The 20,683-nt window shown below is 41.7% G+C and overlaps 1 protein-coding gene across 2 annotated transcripts in view; it reads left to right on the top strand.

The window, feature by feature from the left end:
• Positions 1-20,683, top strand: part of lama5 (laminin, alpha 5) — a 90,462-nt gene that overhangs the window by 7,641 nt on the left and 62,138 nt on the right. The gene's annotated exons all lie outside the window — the stretch shown is intronic.

Raw genomic sequence — 20,683 nt, 5'->3', positions numbered from 1 at the left:
ATAGTTTAACGTTAACGTTATACCCCGTTTTTTTTTTTTTTTTTTTGGCTTATTTTAATTGGCCCATGCACTTTTCTTGTGGCCCACCCACAATCAAAATCCTGGCGCCGCTAGTGCCATGTTGGCATTGAATGGATGACAACGATGCAGGCTACCAGTGTTATTTGGGACCAGGACTTAAAGGTCCCGTGAGGAACTTTTAGCTGGTTATGAAACAGTCTCTATTTACTGTTGAAGTAAAGAAGACCATCCGAGAGAAGGATGGCTATTTCTCTATAGTTCTTAATTAGTCATAAATCGGTTGCACCGGGTCAGATTCAATGCAAAATCGGTCAAAATGATGCCTGACTCCACCGGAGAACCAACAAGGACACCAAGCTGGGCCCGCTGGTGGAGTTCAAAATCAAACTCACCAGAACTGATTTCAGGAAAGGATTCTGGTGCTAATTGTACAAAGCGGCTTTGAGTTTGATTGCATCCTTTCACAATGTTTCTAACCTACATTGCAACATAATGTTTTCTTGGTGGCATTAGCATGAAGTACACAGAGAGAGAGAGAGTCTAGTTACCAGGTTGCAGTTTTGTTTTGAAAGAATGTAGGTGGGCTAAGGCCAGGGTTTACAAGTGTGTGTGTGTGTGTGTGTGTGTGTGTGTGTGTGTGTGTGTGTGTGTGAGAGAGAGAGAGAGAGAGAGACAGGAGACAGGGAGACAGGGCTTAGAGTGTGTTGAAGACCACACCACACACACACACACACACACACACACACACACACACACACACACACACACACACACACATGTAACCCTTTCCTCTGGCTGAATGAAAGAGAAAGAGATGAGGGAGAGATTGGAATGTCAGTTAACCTGCCTCAACCTGCAGAGGGGGAGGTTTGTTAAATTACCTCTCTCTCTGGAATAAACTATAACATTTTTCCTCTCAGGAAAAAAATAGGAAGAAAAGTGAAAAGCTTGTGTTGTCTTATTTCAACATTCTCCTGTTTTCTTTCAGCTGAGTTAGAGCTACCAGGCTGTCTTATCAGAGCTCCCTAAAACGGATAACCTTATCATCTGAAAGGGCTCCGTTATAATCAGGATCATATTATTGTGAGAGTGTTGAATAGGCTTTTCTCTGTTATGTTTTTAAATAAAGTTAAATAATTCCCGAGTTTACTTTAAATTTCTGTTAGAATGTTAACGATCTGACTGTAAATCATGTTGACAGAAGTAAATTCCAACCTAATAAGCAACGGCATTATGAGTTTGAGACTGCTGAGGTGCCCTTGAGCTAGGCATTAAAATGACACCAGTCTGTACATTACTATGCGGTCAGGTGAATGTGATTTCAAGGTTTTAAAGAAAGGATTTAATTCTCATGGTGTGGAGGTTGACAGTAAACACACCGTACTGTCAGTGTCAGTATATCAGAGTGTTTGTGCAGCAGGTGTGTACCAAGCACAGACCGCAGCCAGCCGGCTGAACAAGGGGAGTATCTCTGCAGTATGGGATTTTCAGCATTTCCAAAGGATACTGCACCTTAAATGACTCATACATATTTCTACATCTAGTCATGTTGCATCGGTTTGGATCAAAGGAGTGTCCGACTTTTAATTTAGACATTTTTTTTGTGATCTTTCTTTTTTTAATGCTCGGGCAGTATACGTTACCTTGTCAAAGTGTTACATTGGTATCATGCTTCCATTATACATTCAATATTGATTCAATTCATCAAACATTTCATGGCCAGTTTACAATGTATATAAATAACTGTTCACCCTTGTCCATCTTTTCCTTTATCTCAATAATTAATAATTAATACACTGCAAAATTGTAATCATGTGTGACGGTGCAAGAAGTAAAATAATAGGAGAATGAGGTATATCACCATTTAGTATCTTTGAGAAAGTCAGTCAAACTTCTCTGCATTCCCAAAACATGTGCATACCATCTGATTGCCTGGGCTCAGATTAGAAGAGTTAAGATTCATAAGATAACATTTTCTGGGCGTTTCACAAATAATGTCAAAGTATGTTTGCTAAGGATTTGTGCCATTCCCCAAATTCTTCTCCATAATGAGACATTTTCAGACATCTCTTGCTCTCCTCCTCCCATCTATATCTGTACCTCACTTTCTGCCTATCTTTTAGAGATAACACACCCATTTTTAGAACATTTCTATCTCCTCTACCTTCCTGTCTTCTTTCTACTGCTATCTCCTGCCCTCATTCCTCTTCCGTTATCCTCTTTCTCATTAGCTCTGCTTTTCTCCTTCTAATCATTTCCTCACAAGTGAGAACCCACTCTGTTATTTTCTCTTCTGCAGTTTTATTGCTATTTCTCCTCTCCCTCAGTCACTTTGATTTCCTTTCTTCTTTTGTCATCTTTCCATATTTGACAATATCTGGATGCATGAGTTCTCATATTTACTATTTCTGCTGCAATTACAATAAGTTAAGGTAAATGGATGACATTTTGAGTATTCAAATTGGCATTTGAAGGCTCAACAACACTTTTTACTGTATCTCTTACAACACTGAATGGTTACACTGACCTCAGGATTAATTGGGGCTACATTCCACCAAAGAAATAGTCTCTAGGAAAAGTGACAGTGAGATCTGTGGAACCTCGGTGCAGAACATCTCACTAGTTGAACCTCATCATTTTCCATAACTATGGTCTAATCTGTATCTCTTTACACTGTGAAAGGCGGACAGCAAAAGAGGAGGGAAAGAGATGGAGAAGTGACAGCTAGCTCATAAACTGTAGCAAGAATATGAATCATCCGATGAGGTCATATCCAGTTCAACATCATTAGCTAAGTGCATTGTGACAATGGTGTGCGATCGCTTGATGCACAGATGTATGTTTGTGTGCAGTTTAATTCCTCAGGTATGAGACAGTGGAAGACTTCTGTAATCACAGGTGATGTGGGAGGAGAAGGGTGAAGAGGAGGAAGGGGTTGGAGATGAAAAAAACAAGGTGACCAAATCCAGAATGAAGGCAAGGTAAAACTCCCAGGAAGAGAGGAGGAGGAGGGCTGGAACATGGATAAGAGGAAGACAGGAAGGAGGTTTTTAAGTGGAGAAATAAAATGGAGAAGAGGAAGGAGGGTGAGGGCATGGAAAGAGGAGGAGGAGAAGGAGATGACAGAACAGGAGATGTTTGTCTCTTTCAGCAGCCTATTATTAGAGCACAATGTAGGCTTCAGTTGGGAATGCACCTTCAGGTGAAGTCTTTTCCATAATCCTCTCACCAAAAAGTTCTCCCGTCATCACGCTTGTCAAAAGACTTCCGTCTTGGAAGCTGCATTTTAAGCTTTCTTTACACATCAAAGACGTATTGGGCAGTAGTGGCATTACTACAATGTTACCGGTTTAACTACGAGCAAACTGTAAATCATCCAAAATATTGTGGCCATTGTTTTTTGGGAGAAAAGTTGCTGAAACAACGTGTTTCAATGGTGTGAGCGCTATGCATGTTCTTCTTTTCACTTGTTTTATTGGGTTTGAGGTAGAAATTGTGTCTCTAAACTATCTGCATGGTGAGAAACTACAAGAGAAGATAAGAGAAAACATGTTTTGCGTTTAAGATTAGGGTAAACTGACGCTTTAAACAGCTTTCAAAGTGGACTCAACTCCTCAAATGTGAAATATATCAAACATGGAGACATAAAATGCTTTTTCTAGTATATTAAAGATGGACTTTATTGGAGTAGGGAGTATCGGGAAGGTGGTTTCTTACTAGAAAGATGGAAGTGTTTCTCACGGTCGCGTGTCTGGTGTGTTGGCAGGCTTCCCTCCAGGACAGGAGACACACATATACACACTGACATGCAGTGTTGAGGTAGCACCATTGTTCGCCGTGCGTAAGAGCGAGTGCGTTGCCAACTGCTCCCAGTTGAATGCTTCCTGCCATTGATGTGGTTTGAATGTCAGCGTTACCTTTAAAGTAGCAGCCAGCTCTGAGCTACTGCAGGGTGGAGGTTTATATTTGGAAAATCCCAACAATTTCTGACATGCTTTTTGGGGGTAAAGCTTAGTTCAAACCAAACACGTTCAAAGCAGTTTAACTTAAAAGAACATTTATCAGACATGCTCTCAATTTGAATTCTGAGGAAAAGTGAACCATATAGACAGACAGGCAGCGTCATGAAATACGCTTCATTTAAACAGACACTTTTTGAAAGAAAGGATGGTAATTCACTACACCCATATAGGGTTCTTTTTTATAAAGGATGCACCTGGAACCCTTTCGGAGCATAAACACTTATATACAGAACCATCTGAGGGGTTACACCCAGAAGCCCCCCTTCTACAGAGAACCCTTCAGTAGTGTTCTGGTTTCAGCCAGAACGCTCTGACAGACTTCGACAGAGAATCCTTTTATATTCTTTAAAAAAGTGTTCTTGACAATGACCCCCTAACACGAGGGTCTTATGGGTATTAGGAGATGGTTTTTACCGTCTGATAAGCAGCAGTTGCTATACTCAAAACTTAGAGCAGAACAAAACAGCAATTTCATGGATTACAACATGATGGACTGTAGTATTATTTTGGTATTCTCCCCCGCAGGCCTAGGTGAGCAGAAGTAGGCTCTGTGTGTGTGTGTGTGTGTGTGTGTGTGTGTGCGTGTGTGGCTTGCTGATCATAATCAGTGTGTTCTCTGACAATCCTGCTATTTACGAGTGATGAGCATGGGAACCACACTGCCTGTTCTGTGGTTTGGCAGCGTTTTTCTTTTTCTTTCTTTTTTCCCTCTCCTTTGTTTTATTTGTGTTTTTTTTACGCTCTTTTGTAAAGGTGTAATGCCGTGTGTCTGGCCGCTGTACAACAACCAGACAAGCAGACGGCTCTTTGAAAGAGTGTGTGAGACTTTTCAAGATATCATCTCTTATTCGCCGTAATAACTCACTCTCCATTTTTCCCCCCTCGCATCGACATCTCTATTCATGTCTCAGTGACTCTGCCGAGCCACAAAGACTCTTCTGTAGAGTGGAAGGCTGACATAGTAATGATGGAAATAAAGAAAAAGAAGGGACATAGATGGATCAAACATCTCTCTCATTTCTCTCTGTCACCCTTTCTCCTGCTTCGTCAGGCTCGTCTTGTTTAGTCTGTAAAGCTAAACCAAAGCTAAAGGTCAAAAATGAAACCTAGTTAGTTTGTATCATTAAAATCTGTCTCCTTATTGTTTAACAGGTAAACAGCGAGCTATTGACGCATATCCAAGGTCTTGTTTGCTCTGCTGATTAAAAAAATCTAGAAAAATCTTCATGACCAGTCACCCATTTAGTTCAGCTTTCTGCAATTTGCCAGTGAACATGTAGCATATTATGTTTAGTGTGTAATCTCACAGGCCATGGTTGTAGGTAAAGCAGCACTGTGTTGGTTACGTCAAGATGTTGATCCACAGTGGGATCAGCACTACTAACAACCCTTTTACATAACCAGAGGCTATTGGATTCATTGATAAAAACATTTTCCATCAATTAACTTCATTGTGTTGTCATGAGAACCATGGCAACAATGCACACTTTTTAGAACATTCTTTAGCTACGAGCGGTGTTTTCTGTGGTCCCAGTGTGAATCTGCTACATTGTGACTTATATGATGTCATCATTAAGTCTTCAAAAAGTGTTTTGTGTGCTATTCTTCCTTCTTTATTCCCTTTCTTTGCTGTACTTTCCACAATGACTCAGTCAACCACACGTTTGAGTGTCATCTTTTAATAGTAGCCCTCTTTCTATTTCATGATATAAATCCTGTTGTCCTCTTCAGTTCATTGGCTGTGATGTTGAGGGTCAACAGTCGGAGTCATTCATTCCTCCTCCGTCCTCCTCGCTTGTTTCTGTCACCGACTCCTCATGGGCCGTCATCTTCCTGTTTTCCTGTCCGTGCCTCTCATTCAGGGTTAAACGTTGCCCCTGAAACTGTCCTCTCACACAGACAAACAAACGCTGACACACACACTGCACATTTTTCAGTCATTCATTATGTGTACTGGGCAGGAAAATGAGCGAAGAGGGGGAGAAAGAGAGGTGGACAGAGAGAGAGAGAAATCTGACCTTAATAGGAGTGATTCAGCTCTGTGGAGAGAGAGAAAAATGCAAAGTGGATAACATTGATGCCACATTTAAACCAGAATAAAGGAGGGATGATGGATGGTTGGAGGCAGGGAGGGGTAGTCCAAAATAGTTGGCTGATGTTTCGGAGGTCATTTTTAGCTGTCTGCTTCTGTATGTTGTTGTAGCTGATATCGGAGTGTGTTGTGTTGATGTTGGAAGGTTAACACACCCTCACTGTTCGCATCAGTTTGGCATTTTGACAGATTTAGATAAATGCAGAGTCACAGTTTCTTGAAGTCTTACTATTTGGTGGGGGGACAGGTCCAAGCAAGATGAATATACTGTTCACTATCTGAACACATGATGCATCAGACTGTGCATTATATCCACTTCACAAGTTCACTTCAACTTTCCCAAGTATAATAAACAGTATTTATGCAATTTTTTTCCACTTCGGCCTTTTCTTGTCAAAAACGTTGACAATGAATAATTGTGTGATCACACTGCATGGTTATGGTCAATCATTTGCAGCTGTATTTTCTGCAAAAGTATTAGAGAAGGTCACATGCCAAACTCGCTGTATTTTAGCGTAAAACTTAGTTAACCAATAACTAAATGTGTAGTTATTGGTTACTAATTTTGGTATGGTAACCAATATCTCCAGTACTTTTAAAGTCTTGTATGAACTGTTGTCAACTCGTTTCCCAGAGGTGAACTTATATTATTTATGTAGAAAAATAGATCTGTGTGGAATACTTTTTTAATACGTTTTTCTTATATGCAGATGTAAGGACCATTCATGTATACATTAACCTAGAAAATATGTATCTTAAAACCTTCATATGGCAGCCTAAAAAACTAATATTTTATTTTAAAACCCCTGAATGCAAGCCTAAAAACTTGTTTTTACTTATCCAAAATTCTCTAAAGCCCAGTACATTAGTCTCAGGCTGGTTTAACTACACTGTGTTGTATGGATGTAACAGGACACAGCACAGGGTTCATACATCAGGTCAGGATTCAGGATTCAGGTGTGTGTTCAGTACAGCAAAAAACAACGCAACTTCACTGTCTGAGGTATCGTTTTGTACACTGGCACCTTTTGTTCTTTCTTAGCAATATTTAAACATTCAGAACATCTATCGTCCCGGCATCATATCTGTTGCTTCTGTTGAACTTGTGTTTGCATTTTGGATGCGTTTCCATCCACGTCCCCTGCAACGGTGGAGCGACGGTGGAGCGACGGTGGAGCGACGGTGGAGCGACGCGACAAACCTCCCTCGTCTTGTATATAACTCACTAGGGGTGTGAATCTTTGGCTTCACTTCGATTCGATTAACGATACAGTAGTTGGCGATTCGATTCAAGGACGATTTTTTCTTTTTGTAACGATTCGATTCGATTCTGTTACTTGTAAACAAAATGTTATATCCATTGAAATAAACATGCAATAATGCGAGTGAGACTATCTGTAATCTTCTAAAAAGGTGAAAAATAACATATTTATCCTATAAAAAAGTAGTTCTGCATAATATTTTATGCTGAATACAAAAATGTAATTAAACATTGCTCAGTTATTTTTTTAACATTTTCAATAGACTACATGCTGGCAGGGGAGAGTGTGTCTTAAACGTATTAAAACATTCAATCATAAGAATCACGATTCATCCGATTAAATGCATTTATATCGATTATTGGTGAAGCCAAAACGATTCATTCTATTTATTTATTTTAGCAGATCGATTTAGTTGAATCTATAGGACTGACGATTAATCGAATGAATCGTTACACCTCTATAACTCACGTTTGCTGTTGTAGTTGACCTGTGGGAACTTGCAGGTGTGTTTTCCAGCTCCAACATTTTATTTTGCGCTCACCCTAGTGTCAATAGTATGAGTCGCACACCAATCCGCCTCAAGTTTGGTTGAACTTGTGTTTGTAAACATAACTTTCATATTCCATGCATCAATCTATAAACATCATACATCCAATACAGTGACTGTTATTTACAACTACACAAACCATTAGAGCCTTATTGTGTTAAATTAGATTCTGCAAGACCTAGTACCAGTACCGGTCCCAGTACCAGTCCTGGTACACTGATGGAACTCTACTTTCCATACTCCTCTAAAGAAGTATAGAAATACAGAAATGTGTGATGGATGCAAGAATTGAAGGAGGGGGATGACAGGAAGAGGAGGGGAAGTAGAGAAGGAGTCCAGCTGGGGATGTCAGAAAAAGAAACCATTCATACTCTTATCGTTGATTGAAATGTCAAATGTTCTGTGTGTGTGTGTGTGTGTGTGTGTGTGTGTGTGTGCGCGCGTGTGTGTGTGTGCATGTGTGTGTGTGTGTGTGTCATTATCAAAGCAGAGGAAGTGATTATAAGACGGCGCCTCCCACTTATGTTTGGTTTTTGGTGTGTGTGTGTGTGTGTGTGTGTGTGTGTGTTTAGATGTGTGTATTTGTCATATTGCTTTCTGCTTAGTGTGATGTGGGAGTTCCCCAACAGCAATAGTTCCACTCCATTTCATTCACTTTGATGCTGTGTTTGTGTCGCTCCATCGTCATGCTTGATGTCTGTTCCAAACTGTTGATCTGTCACAGGTCAAAGGTCATTATCAGACTTTTCAGTTCTTACTCCCTGCTGCTTTGAACTCCCTGACTGACCCCAATTTGTACACACACACGCACACACACACACACACACACACACACACACACACACACACACACACACACACACACACTTTCCCTGCTAAATGTACCTACTTGCCCTGTTCACCTTGTCAACACAGAACGGAATCTTTTAACCTTTATCCCCTCACCTCATTTTCCATCCACCTCTCCTCTGCTGACCATCCATCTCCTCTTTCCGTCTCTTTACCTCCTTGTGGCTCTGTGTTATCACTGAGACAGACAGTTGGAGTTTCCTCCTGTCCTGCTTCTGGAGGGTAAAGAGCAAAAAGACAGATAACGACAGATAAAGAGAGATAAAGAGAGATAAAGAGAATGACTGACTGAGATGGATGGACTCACGTGGAGAAGTGAGCGACAGTAATGGAAGGAGGTAGAATGTTGGCCCTAGTTAGTGAAAACACACTTTTAGTGGCCCTGTCCCAGACTCTCATGCAAATGTTTCACAACTGTTTAACTTTCTGGATGGTTTGGTGGATAAAGGTATGTTTTAGTGATACAGAGAGGTTAGCATTAGTATGTTAGCATATCACAATCGCTTTAGTACTTTAATGCTACGCGAGCGACTGAAGGCACACACATGTACACACATTCTGATTTTCAATGATTGGAACCTATCCGACCTCACCGGAACAGTGTTCTTCCACGCTTCCACTGCTGAATCAGTTTGACATCCTGGATCCTTCAAACACATTGTTTTTCTGTTTGCTTACTGTGTTTTTCCTAAAAGTAGATTATATTTAAGTGCAGTTAGTGACAGTGTTGGCTCCACGGTAGCTCTGACACCTTGACGGAGTAGCAGCGGGGCTTTGCAAAGGGTCAACTGTCTTATTCCTCAGTCCCATAACAATACAAACAACAGAGAAACATACATTATTTCTGTGTTTATGTTCGTTTTTAACGTTGTCCTGTGTGATTCGGTGTTGATTAGTTAATAGAAAGTCAACAAGTTTGATGAACAATTAATAGATTATCATCCATCCATCGTCTACCGCTTATCCTGTCGCGGGGGGGCTGGAGCCGATCCCAGCTGACATTGGGCAGACAGGTAACCAGTCTATCACAGGTAGACATGTAGAGACAGACAGGTAACCAGTCTATCACAGGTAGACATGTAGACACAGACAGGTTACCAGTCTATCACAGGTAGACATGTAGAGACAGACAGGTAACCAGTCTATCACAGGTAGACATGTAGAGACAGACAGGTAACCAGTCTATCACAGGTAGACATGTAGAGACAGACAGGTAACCAGTCTATCACAGGTAGACATGTAGACACAGACAGGTTACCAGTCTATCACAGGGCTGACATGTAGAGACAGACAGGTAACCAGTCTATCACAGGTAGACATGTAGAGACAGACAGGTAACCAGTCTATCACAGGTAGACATGTAGACACAGACAGGTTACCAGTCTATCACAGGGCTGACATGTAGAGACAGACAGGTCCATCCTGCATGTCTTTGGACTGTGGGAGGAAGCCGGAGAACCCGGAGAGAACCCACGCTAACACGGGGAGAACATGCAAACTCCACACAGAAGGAACCCAAACTGATAATTATCATATTATATCAAGCAAAATGCCAAACATCACCTGGTTCCAGCTGCTTTTTTTTACATGTATTATCATTGTAATATAAACGCATGCAATTTGACGACGTTATCTTGATCTCTGGGAAATTATAAAGTGCATATTTCATCCTTTTCTAACCTTGTGTCGATGACTAATTGATTAACCAAAAACTAATTCACAGTTTAATGAGGAATGAAAATAGTTGTGAGATGTAGCCCTGGTCCTAGGACTACATGTATTTCTTTAAATGTCGCTATAATGATTGGATCCTGGTGCTTCTTTTGTCAACTGATGATTCAATCGCCCAAGACATTTTAACGTCCAACAGGACCTTGCTGACAGGTTATATTATATTGGAGCAAGTTTAAACAACTTCTCTGTTTTCTGGTTCAGACATGTTGGCTCTCTCCTCCAGGCCGAGCGACCCAGAACATCCATTCAGCTTCAACTCAGTCCCCATTGTCTTGCAGTGTTTTCTCGCCCTCACGACCTCCTTTTGATGCAGCAGTGGTCCTGAGGCCTCCCAATAACTTAGCATTCAGAATGCTTCTCAATAGGCCCTTTATCACACCATTGTGTCAGTGAGAGTGTTTGGCCCATTCAGAAAGACTGCAGAGAACAAACATGGAGGGAAACAGTAGGTTGTGAATACCACTGAGGTGTTTTAGATCCTTCTCAGGGAGACAGAAGAAATGAGAGTCAATGGGAAATTAATTAAAGGAGATCAGATTTGAGGTGCATCATTAACATCTTTATTGGTTCTCTATAAATTCAGTCCTCATTCTGCAATTAAAAACCAAGTGAGAGAGAATGAATGTCATTTCCTTTTAAGGACATATGAGCTTTCATGGATGAATACAACAAGCATGCATTCAGGAGACACAGATTGACTCGTCAGAGGTTCAGTGTGTTGTATTCAGAGGATGTCTAGCCTTTTCAAGGTCAGTGTGAGCTGATGACACATTCTCACTGGGCAAAACCAAATCAGACCAACCTCCTTCACACAAACTCGCCTTTAATGCACTTTTACGCTGGTTGGGGTGGAGAAGTTTGGATTGCTGTTCCAAAGTCAGGGCCAATTATAAGTTTTGCATCAGTTTTTGCATTTGTTCAGTAACAAGTTTGGTCCTGGATGGGTTTAGCCTAGCTTAGCGCAAACAGGGGGGAGCGGCTCACCTCCATCCGAAGAAGGAAAAACATTTCCAGCCGCTCAAAAATGGTCTTAGTTACGTGTTGTATCTTGTTTGTGAGCAGGTTTGTCACCACCACAAGACTTACCCAGGTTTTGTTCAGCGTTGGCAAAGGCAACTTTAGTGTGAGGACAGGACTTCTGCTGTGTAGATTCACTGACCTTCTGCCGTAGTTTAGAAATTTGGAAACTAACTTGGTGAAACCAAAAGTTTCTAAATGTGTTCAATACATGTGTAAATATGCAACGTGTAAATAGGTCCGCTCTCGCAGTGTTGATGTAGCTCTTTGTGCTAAGCGAGAATATTCTCTACTGAGCTCTATACTTAACCCCCAGTGAAGACACTCATATCAGCAATATATTACTTTTTAACTCGTAAAATCAAATAAGCCAACATGATAGTCAATGGTGTTATCAATCCTAAAAAACGCCTGTGTTGCCCATGGTCTAGGTTTCCAGCTGCAGTGTGTGTGGAGCGTGTGCAGCTTCCTCCCCAGACAAAACGCAGACAGAAAAACACTTTCTGTGCCAGGCTCGTCCTCCCTGAAGGACACCAGTGACTTTGAGCGGTTTTCTTCCTGCTGTGCCAAGCCAGACTAAGAATAGTCCGATGCTAATATCCGCCCGCTATCACACAATGAGCTCATTTAGTATGAAAAAAGAACTGGATTGGACAACTTACCAACTTAAAGAGAAACAGATTTATGGCTCTTTTTATTCATTTTTATTATGCATTAAGGCAGTTTTCCCACATCACCTTTGTCTGTCATTGCGGTATGGATCAAAAAATGAAAGGGATGGTTTGGATTTTTGTTCTATGTATCCATAGTCAGTGTATTACTGATAGTAGATGGCGTTTGGCATGGCCCAGTTTAGAGAAACGGACAAGAGAAATAACACGGGCCATCTACTTAAGCCATCTAAAAAAACAAGGTTTAAGTGAACACTTTTATTGTCAGACAGTCCTTTCTGATGGGGACCTATAGGATGGCTCCTATAGACTTTGGCAATCCTCTGACTTTACCTCCAGCCACCTTGAGGTTGTAATTTGTGGTTTCGAGTGAGTCCAGGCCCACTTGCCAACCTTTTCCATGGCTTTCATCAGTTAGAAAAAAAAGAAGGCGCTCACTATGCCATTATCATTCCTTTAAGTTCCCTCTTGCACTGTTTAACAGCCACAGTTCCATTCGCCTTTCTCTCTCCCATTCTCGTTTTCAAAGTTGCAGGAATGTCGTTTGTCATGAAAGCTTTCTCCTGTCCAATCGGTTATCTGTCCCCATATTTCACCTATCAGAGTTTTCTGTGAACGGAAGAAGAAAGGCCGGTACAAATATGATAAAAGGTGAAGAAACAGGGCATGAGCGCAACAGAGTGTGAGGAGAAGAACAACGGGGACAAAGAGAGAGGTTTGCCCTGTTAATGTGACAGTAAATATTGGTTTTAACCAGGTCAACTCCAGCAGACTGTTTGAGTTTCTTTGCTGGTGAATGCTAGAGCGGGGCGGGGGATGGGAGCAAAGATTTCCAGTTTCTGCTAAAGATGTCATGGGTGAAACCCATTTTTTTATTGTGGAAGTTTTCCTTGGAATAAGCCAATGTGCTGGTTTGGTGGTGTTTTTGTATTTTTAGGTGATATCAAATGGTGATTTCCATATTTATAGTTTTTTTGTAATGAAATTGCATCCTACACCGAGTCTGGTCACCTCATTTAACTGAAAAAAAGTCAACATATGCTATTCATTGCTCCAAGATCATCTCAGATATTTAAACATAAACCATTGAATCCTTTACTTTTCCTTACAATTATTAGAAATATTGAATTTGAGTTTCACAGAGTCCCATTTTGTTTTCAGTTGCGCTCGGTATATAAAAATGTAAAACAAATGTTTAAATCTGGTAGATTTTTCTACTCGATCACATTGACTCATTAATTAATGTGCGCTGTCCTTGAATGAAGCATATTGGCTTTGTTCACGTATGTAAACTCCTTGTTATCATGTCTTTATTAGTAGTGCTACTGTAGATCACCCTCTGTGTTAGCACCATCACTCTACCAACGCAGTGAGCTCGCCGACACGAAGGAGGAACCCGTGTTTTAGTTGCCGTCGCACTGCTGCCGCTGCTCTGAATGTGACTTTACAGTTGTGTGGTCGCTGGAATGTCTTCCTCCTCGAGCAAACAAACGAGTGGAAAGTCGGCGATGGAGGGATGAGTTGATAGAGAGAGAGAAGGGGAGGACAGCAAACAGAAGGGAGTGTTTTCCTATAGTTAGGTCATAAAATGGTGAATGGGAGTGGAACGAGATGTGTTTGTGGGGGTTGATTTGTTTGAGACACACACACACACACACACAGAGTCAGTGGAGGGTGTGTGTGTGTGTGTGTGTGTGTGTGTACTTTCTAATAGGTCAGACTGATTGTGAATTGAAATATATGCATTTTGATGATGTAGAAGTGAGCAGACACTGTATTTGGATTGAGACTGCGTGGTTGTATGTTTTGTGTCCAGCTCAGCCAGCAACGGGGTCTTAATGAAGCTTAGTCCGAGTTCAGAGACCGTGACTGACCGTGACCGCTCCACGGGGTAAAGTCCACATGTAAAACCTCATCCCACTGAGGAGCTACGGGGACAATCTGAAAGAGATGGGAGTGTTCCTGGAATAGAGTTGCAGAAATTATGAGTGCGCTTCTATACACTCGTTCCATGCCACACATCTCCCTGAAAAGCACCCAACCTGGGGTCTATACACATTAATGGGACACAGTCAGCTGTTGGCGGGGATTGAACTTGTGACCCTGCAAACACCCGCGGATCCCCCCGCCATCAAAGCGGATGGATACTGAAAGACATTTGTACTGACAGACTGAGGTAGAGAGGTGTTTATTAGCTACTAAGGGAAACAAGCTGAGAGCAACTGTGACTGGTTCCATTAAAGCCAGCAGCTGGGCAAACTCAGCACTCCCAGTCGCCACGAACATCCAGTCTTACACTGAAACGCATGCTGGGAATGTTTGGCGTGGTAGAGCACAGTTCTGTCTGTCTGCCTGTCTGCTTGACAGACACTGACCATACAGGCCAAAAAAATGTCTCACCTTTATCTGATATACCTGAGCTATGTAGTCAATTAGAGAGTCCTAAAGTTGTCTTTTAATAGAACACAAACATAACAATGGACAGAGTCCATGGTGTGTTGCTTAAAGGAACCCTTAAATGGATACGCGCCCTCTTTAATTAGTTACACCTGTGTCTCTGCTGCCGTGACAGCCTCAGTGTTGGTCTAGAACCAGACCCCTGGTCGTATACGAACGTACTATTCATTCAAGGAACGTCAGAAGGTTAATAATACGACGATGTTTTTACATATATGGTGTCATTTTGCTGATTTAAAGTTAAACAAACAAACAAAAAACAAAAAAAAACACACTTTTCAAACCCACTGGCAGGATCAGGGGTTCAGAGGGGGTACAGTTAAGATATATAAATTGGCTTCAAATAAAAGTGGAAAGTATATATTGGGTGGAAGTGGTACTGTTGATTTAAATATGCTCGGAACAGTAACATCGTTAACTCTAAAGTCATGTGACTGCTTGAGTTAACTTCAGTGTGAGCAGTCTGCTGGTGAGATAAGCCTCTCAGTTTGACTTCTAGACTCTTTAATAGCAAGTGTGTCTCCTTGACAACGTGTTTCTAACTAATCCAACAGAAAATATGTTGATGAAGAAATGTAATGTTGGATTTTAGGAAATGTTGATTAACGTAGCTGGAAAGGCACAGAAAAAGGCACATTGTCACACAAAATGCCACACCAATGCTGTTCATTAAATATGTGCCTATTGTTTACACTGTCAACTGTTAATTAAACTGATTGACTGGACTTCTTCTGGGGAAAACCCTGATTTCACCTTGTATGTATTTTGCTCATTTGATTGAAATAGCTTGTCTCTTAGATTAGATCAAATTTAAACCAAATATATGATTTTCCGGTTTATGTTGACGTTTGGTCACATGAAACACAACCTGCTGAACAGGGTATTTGATATTGGACAGATTGCCTGAATGGTATCCATCAGGGTTTTGCCTTGAAGAGTTTCGACAAACGCCTCTTCTCTCCACCATCTCTCTTCTCATTAGTATGACCTGTATGCCTCCCTTCTCTCTCCCTTATAACCTGCCCTCCTCCTCCTCCTCCCATTCTTCACTTATTATGGAATTTGCCCCAGCCGTCTGTTATAATAAGGGATGGAGGGATCACATGAAAGGAGGAGTGGATCAGGAACGTGGACAAAGTCAAGGTCGCGGGAGAGGAAACCTCCCTTCCTTCGCCTCCTGACCTCCCTTTCTGGGCCTGTTTTATCATGTCCCTCAGTCGTGTTTTATGTCCCTCTTCCCTCCTCCTTGAGTTTGGACACATTTGGATCACTTTCAACATCATTTTCCCAGGTGAATTTCATGCTTATTTCATTACTGTCTGTCTGGCTGCTTCATTTCAGCTGGCTTTATCTGTGTGGGAGTTGGGAAGCCTCTGAACTTCTTTAGTTGTCTTATCACTTTGGCAAATTTTTAAAAATCCTTCAGACTCAAATTGGAAACAAGTGTGAGTTTTTGTGTTCATTTGTGGCTTTTGTTCGTCGTGAGTTATGAACTCATATCATTTGCCCTTTAATAGTCACGTTTATTGAGTTAAACTCAACAAGAAGTGATTCAGAGTCTGAATACAAGTCTAAGTGAGGAAAGTGAAGCCTCGGTGTGTATGTTGGTGGTGAAGAGAGAGAGGGGGGAGGTGATGCTTATAGTTGAGGACATGATGAGGGTAATTCGTGTTGGAATGTCTAAATCCTGTGTTTCTCACCTCCTTAAGACCCACAATCCTTCAGGCCTGGAACGGCATCACAAACACACTTTATATCTTCTTACTTTTGAGGATGCTCATTAAACTATGAGTATGTTTGTTTTTCTTCTTTTCTTTTTTGTGTGTTACACAACCTTTTCTATTACTTTTCACATGAACAACCAAATGCCTTCCAGGAATGCCAGTGGGGAAACATTTGCACTAATGCCCACATTTGAACGATTTTGCGTCTCCCCGACTCTTCCTCCAGCCTTCGAGCGTGGCTGTTTGGAGCAACGATAACAACCGTGTCATGCTTGAACTACATGTCGTATTAACTAGTTATTTTCTAGAATGAACTGGGCATGTATTACAGGGTTATATAAGTTAAAACCAATCTTAACCCTCAAACTCACAATCCGCTTCGCTCTCTAGGTCTTAAACACACAAAGATAGAAGTACAAGACACACACGGCTGGAGTTTCCACATCCTGGGGGGATGTTGAGCTGTCAGACCGAGTTGTGGAACAAGGCATCAATCTCTAGAAGAACCTGGAGGATAAACTGTTCCTCCAGGGCATCTTCAATCTGTTTCACCTCCCTCCTCTCCTCTTTTTACTGCTACTCTTCACGACTCTTCCACCACCTTTCTCTTTCTCAGCTTCTCTCTCTGTTTATCTGGGCATTTGCATGTTGTTTCAAGATGATAAAAAAACAAAACGATTTTTCCACTCAGATGGCCACCAAGAGACTTGAAAGGGATTTTATTCCTCAGCCACGTGTCTTATTGCAGAATTTGTTCCAAATATGGTTAAAATAAACTGAGATGTGACCCTAAAGGTAAGGTAAGGTAATGAAAACTACAATCCAACAAAATGCATAAACCTGAACTTTTCAGTGAGAAAAACAGTTGCAGGTGTCATCCTTCTGCCTCACCTTTACCCTCCTTAGCTCTCCCCCTCCTTTCCTTTCCTTCCCTTCCACCCTCCCTTCCTCCCTCTTTCCTCATCTGCTCTGATAAGTATTCTCTGAGAAGAGTCCTTGGTCACTATTTCCATGACGGGCGTCCATCTCTCTTATCTCTTATCTCTCTTCCCGTCCTTCTCCTCCTACTTCTTCACGTCTGCTTTTCTTTTCTCACCATCTTGACCACCCTTTTCATTGTCCTCCCCTCTCAGCTGGCACCCTCTTCTTCTCTGTTGTCATGTTCAAAACACGATGAAATATTATCGATCGGTCTAACATTCTGTCCTGTCAAGCTTGCCAGCATCGAGCATTTGCAGTTTCGCTTCTAGGACATATTAAACCTTTTCTTTTGCTCCAGTGGAGATGTTTTCTCAAGTAATTACATTCCCCTTGTCATAATTAATTAGAATTGAGTGTTGATCGTTTTCTAATAATAATTATGAGGTAAAGACATTCTGGGTCGAAGTTGCAAGAACATTTCTCAAATGTTTCTTTAATGAACACAATTCAGTTGAAATGCTGCTCAGCTTTCCAACAATAAACTCCATCTTGAATAGACATGCCATTCCATTTTTCCCCCCAGTGGGAAGTCAGTATTTCCGACTTTGTGACATCCCAGGAACGCAGCTCGCCACGAGTCTTAACCCAGCTTTTGTTTTCCTGCCCCGACATGTCAGCGATGGTATACACGGCCGTGTGCATTGAGTAGAAGCTTTAACACTGTGCAAACCAGCGTGAAGATGGAAAGAAAAAGGCAGCGAGTGTGTAATCTTAACATTTCTGAAGTGTTTTAGAAACGGTGAGCTCACTGGCTGAGCGTGTACGGGCCGGCTGCATGAATGTATAGGTGCTAAAGGTGTGAAGGTGCAGCTCGGCTCCGTACATCTGCAGCCTCTGGGCAACCGAATGCCACCTGGAGAACTGTCTCGTTGGAATATGGAGGTGGTTATTGGGAACATGCAGGCTGTTATTAGGCACGGTTGTCTAAAAGTGTTCATTTGCAGGTGTGTTAATAATGTGTATTTTTTTACGTGACACCTTTTTCTATCTGGGGAAAGAAAGACGACCGCTGAACTGCAATTATGTTGCCATGACTGTGTTTTAAAGTAATGAATTTGGGTTATTTTTCTCACAGCAGCACATACTGACAGGAGGCTTTACGGGTCTGTTAGCTCTGGGCTACATTTGACATTTGGAGTTTAAAATATGAGCTATAGCCCCTTAACCTGGGCTAAGCAAACCTCAGTGGGAGAGACCAAAGGTTACATTTGTGCATTTATCAATGTCAGGACTGTACCTCCTGGAGAAAGATTATGAATGCAGTAATAGACAGACGTGCTGGACTGAAATTGGGATAAAACTTCAGCTTTTATGGAGCATTGAGGTGGAAGGATTGGGCAGCGGTGTATCCAGATGAGGTGGTCGTCAACCAACAATGAAGAACGGTGGTTGTTTGATTTTGTACATTAGAAGCCTATGATGGGGAGAACCCTTGACCAAATGAAACCGGTAATAAAAACAAAACCAAAACCACCCATTGCAACAACCAACAGCTGACGAAGCAAAATACAAAGTGGTGTTGTGAAATGAAATGCATCCAACCAACAGTTTAACAGTCGCACCTACTTTATGGATTGATTGTGCACCATAAAGAGATTGTCAAAACATCATGATGAGTTTATATCATCCCATCTGTACAGTTTATCACATTGTGCCTCAGTGTACGACAGAAGGCCTTTCTCTCCGTCTTGGAGTTGCTTTCAGATGATGAGAAACGTTCAGATGACACTTTCGTGCGAACAAGTCTGTTTGAAGCGTCCTGGGCTCCTTCCCGCCAAGCTCCCTAAGCCTCTCGCTTGTGTTTGGGAATAAATCACTCCGCAGCAGAAGAGTCAAAGCATCTGTCTGCTTTGATAGACACGGTATCGTTTTCAGCCCTTGTAATTCAACAGGACACATTTAAAGAGGCGTCTTGATTTAAACTGCGAAACCTGAAACTTTCAGAAAATGTTCTCACTGAAATCGAGGAGGAGCTGCGAGAGTCGTCCCTCAGGAATCTTTGTCAGGAATTCTGTCCCGGGATTGTGAAGAAAGAGTAGATGGACATTCCCGAACCCCTGGAGAGAGAGAGAGAGAGAGAGATAAAGGGACAGTGTAGACACCCCCGAGGTACGAACAGGAAGGAATTTCCTCCTCCATGCAAAAATGATAAGCAGTAATACGTACTGCTTGGATTGGATGACTTGCTGGTGTCGTCCTTCTTCTAATGGCACATGCATGTAATACACTTTGTTCTTTGGAGTGTGTTCCTCCAGGGAAGCAAGGATCACAATGTGCATTTCAAATGTGTTGATGGAGTCTTCTCTTGACATTGTGAGCTGCATAGCTTTATTATGAGGATGAAACGTATCCTTGCATCCTCTTGAAATAGATCTGGTCCCGTTTGAATCTGTTTGCAGATCGGGCCTTTAAATGCAGAAGAAAACCTCATTTGGGACAATCAAACCTCAAAATTTGGAATGCAACACGCCGTGACATTGCTGTTTCTCTCAATACCTAGACCTGATTTCAACTCTTTTATGTCTTCTGTGTCATATTCTTCTTATACTTATATATAATAAGATATAGGAGGGAAGAGCGGGAGACACTGAGATTGACTTGGAATGTGAGGAATGACCTCCCCCCATTTGCCCGACACACTCAGAGCAGTTGCCGTCTCTCCAGAGCGATACACTGTACAAGAAGCGAACCTTTCGTTTCTTTCTTCTCTGGAGGATCTTACAACAGCTGCTCCTCTCTGCAGAGACGGAGGGAGACAGATTACACGCTGACTGACAGATAACAAGAAGAGCCAGTGGAAACAGCATGAATAGAATGATTCATGTTTCACAAAGGCAGTGTTAAGTTTTAAATTAAATTAAGTTTTCATGTTTGCAATTCTCACAACCCAAGAGAAAACCCCTAAACTATTGTTAATGTTAAGGCTGAACATCTTCCTGAATGTGGATGCAACACGAGATTTCAGAACGAGACTTGGTTCCAAAAACAACAAACACTTTTAGTGGACGTACATTGACGGTGAGGAATTGCCCCGAGCAACATTGCAGGTCATTAAGCTGCTGCTGCCGGCAGCACTCTCATTCAGGACGGCACCAGTTTCAGAAATTGTTGTCACATTAGTCACTTAAAACAAAGATATGGGAAACGGAGTGAGAGGATGCAGGAAACAAGCAGAATCCCTAATGACCATGGAATGGTCCTTTAAAGCTCTTTCATATAGTGACAGATGCAGCTGCAGCTCCGTCTCTACTTTAGAGCTCTGCCAAGTTTTTCTTACTCCTGTCTCCTATCAACCTCACACACACA

Source organism: Eutrigla gurnardus, assembly GCF_963514095.1.
Source record: "Eutrigla gurnardus genome assembly, chromosome: 8".
NCBI lineage: Eukaryota > Metazoa > Chordata > Actinopteri > Perciformes > Triglidae > Eutrigla > Eutrigla gurnardus.
The sequence above is the reverse complement of the archived record's forward strand: the minus strand, read 5'-3'. Positions and strand labels throughout refer to the sequence as shown.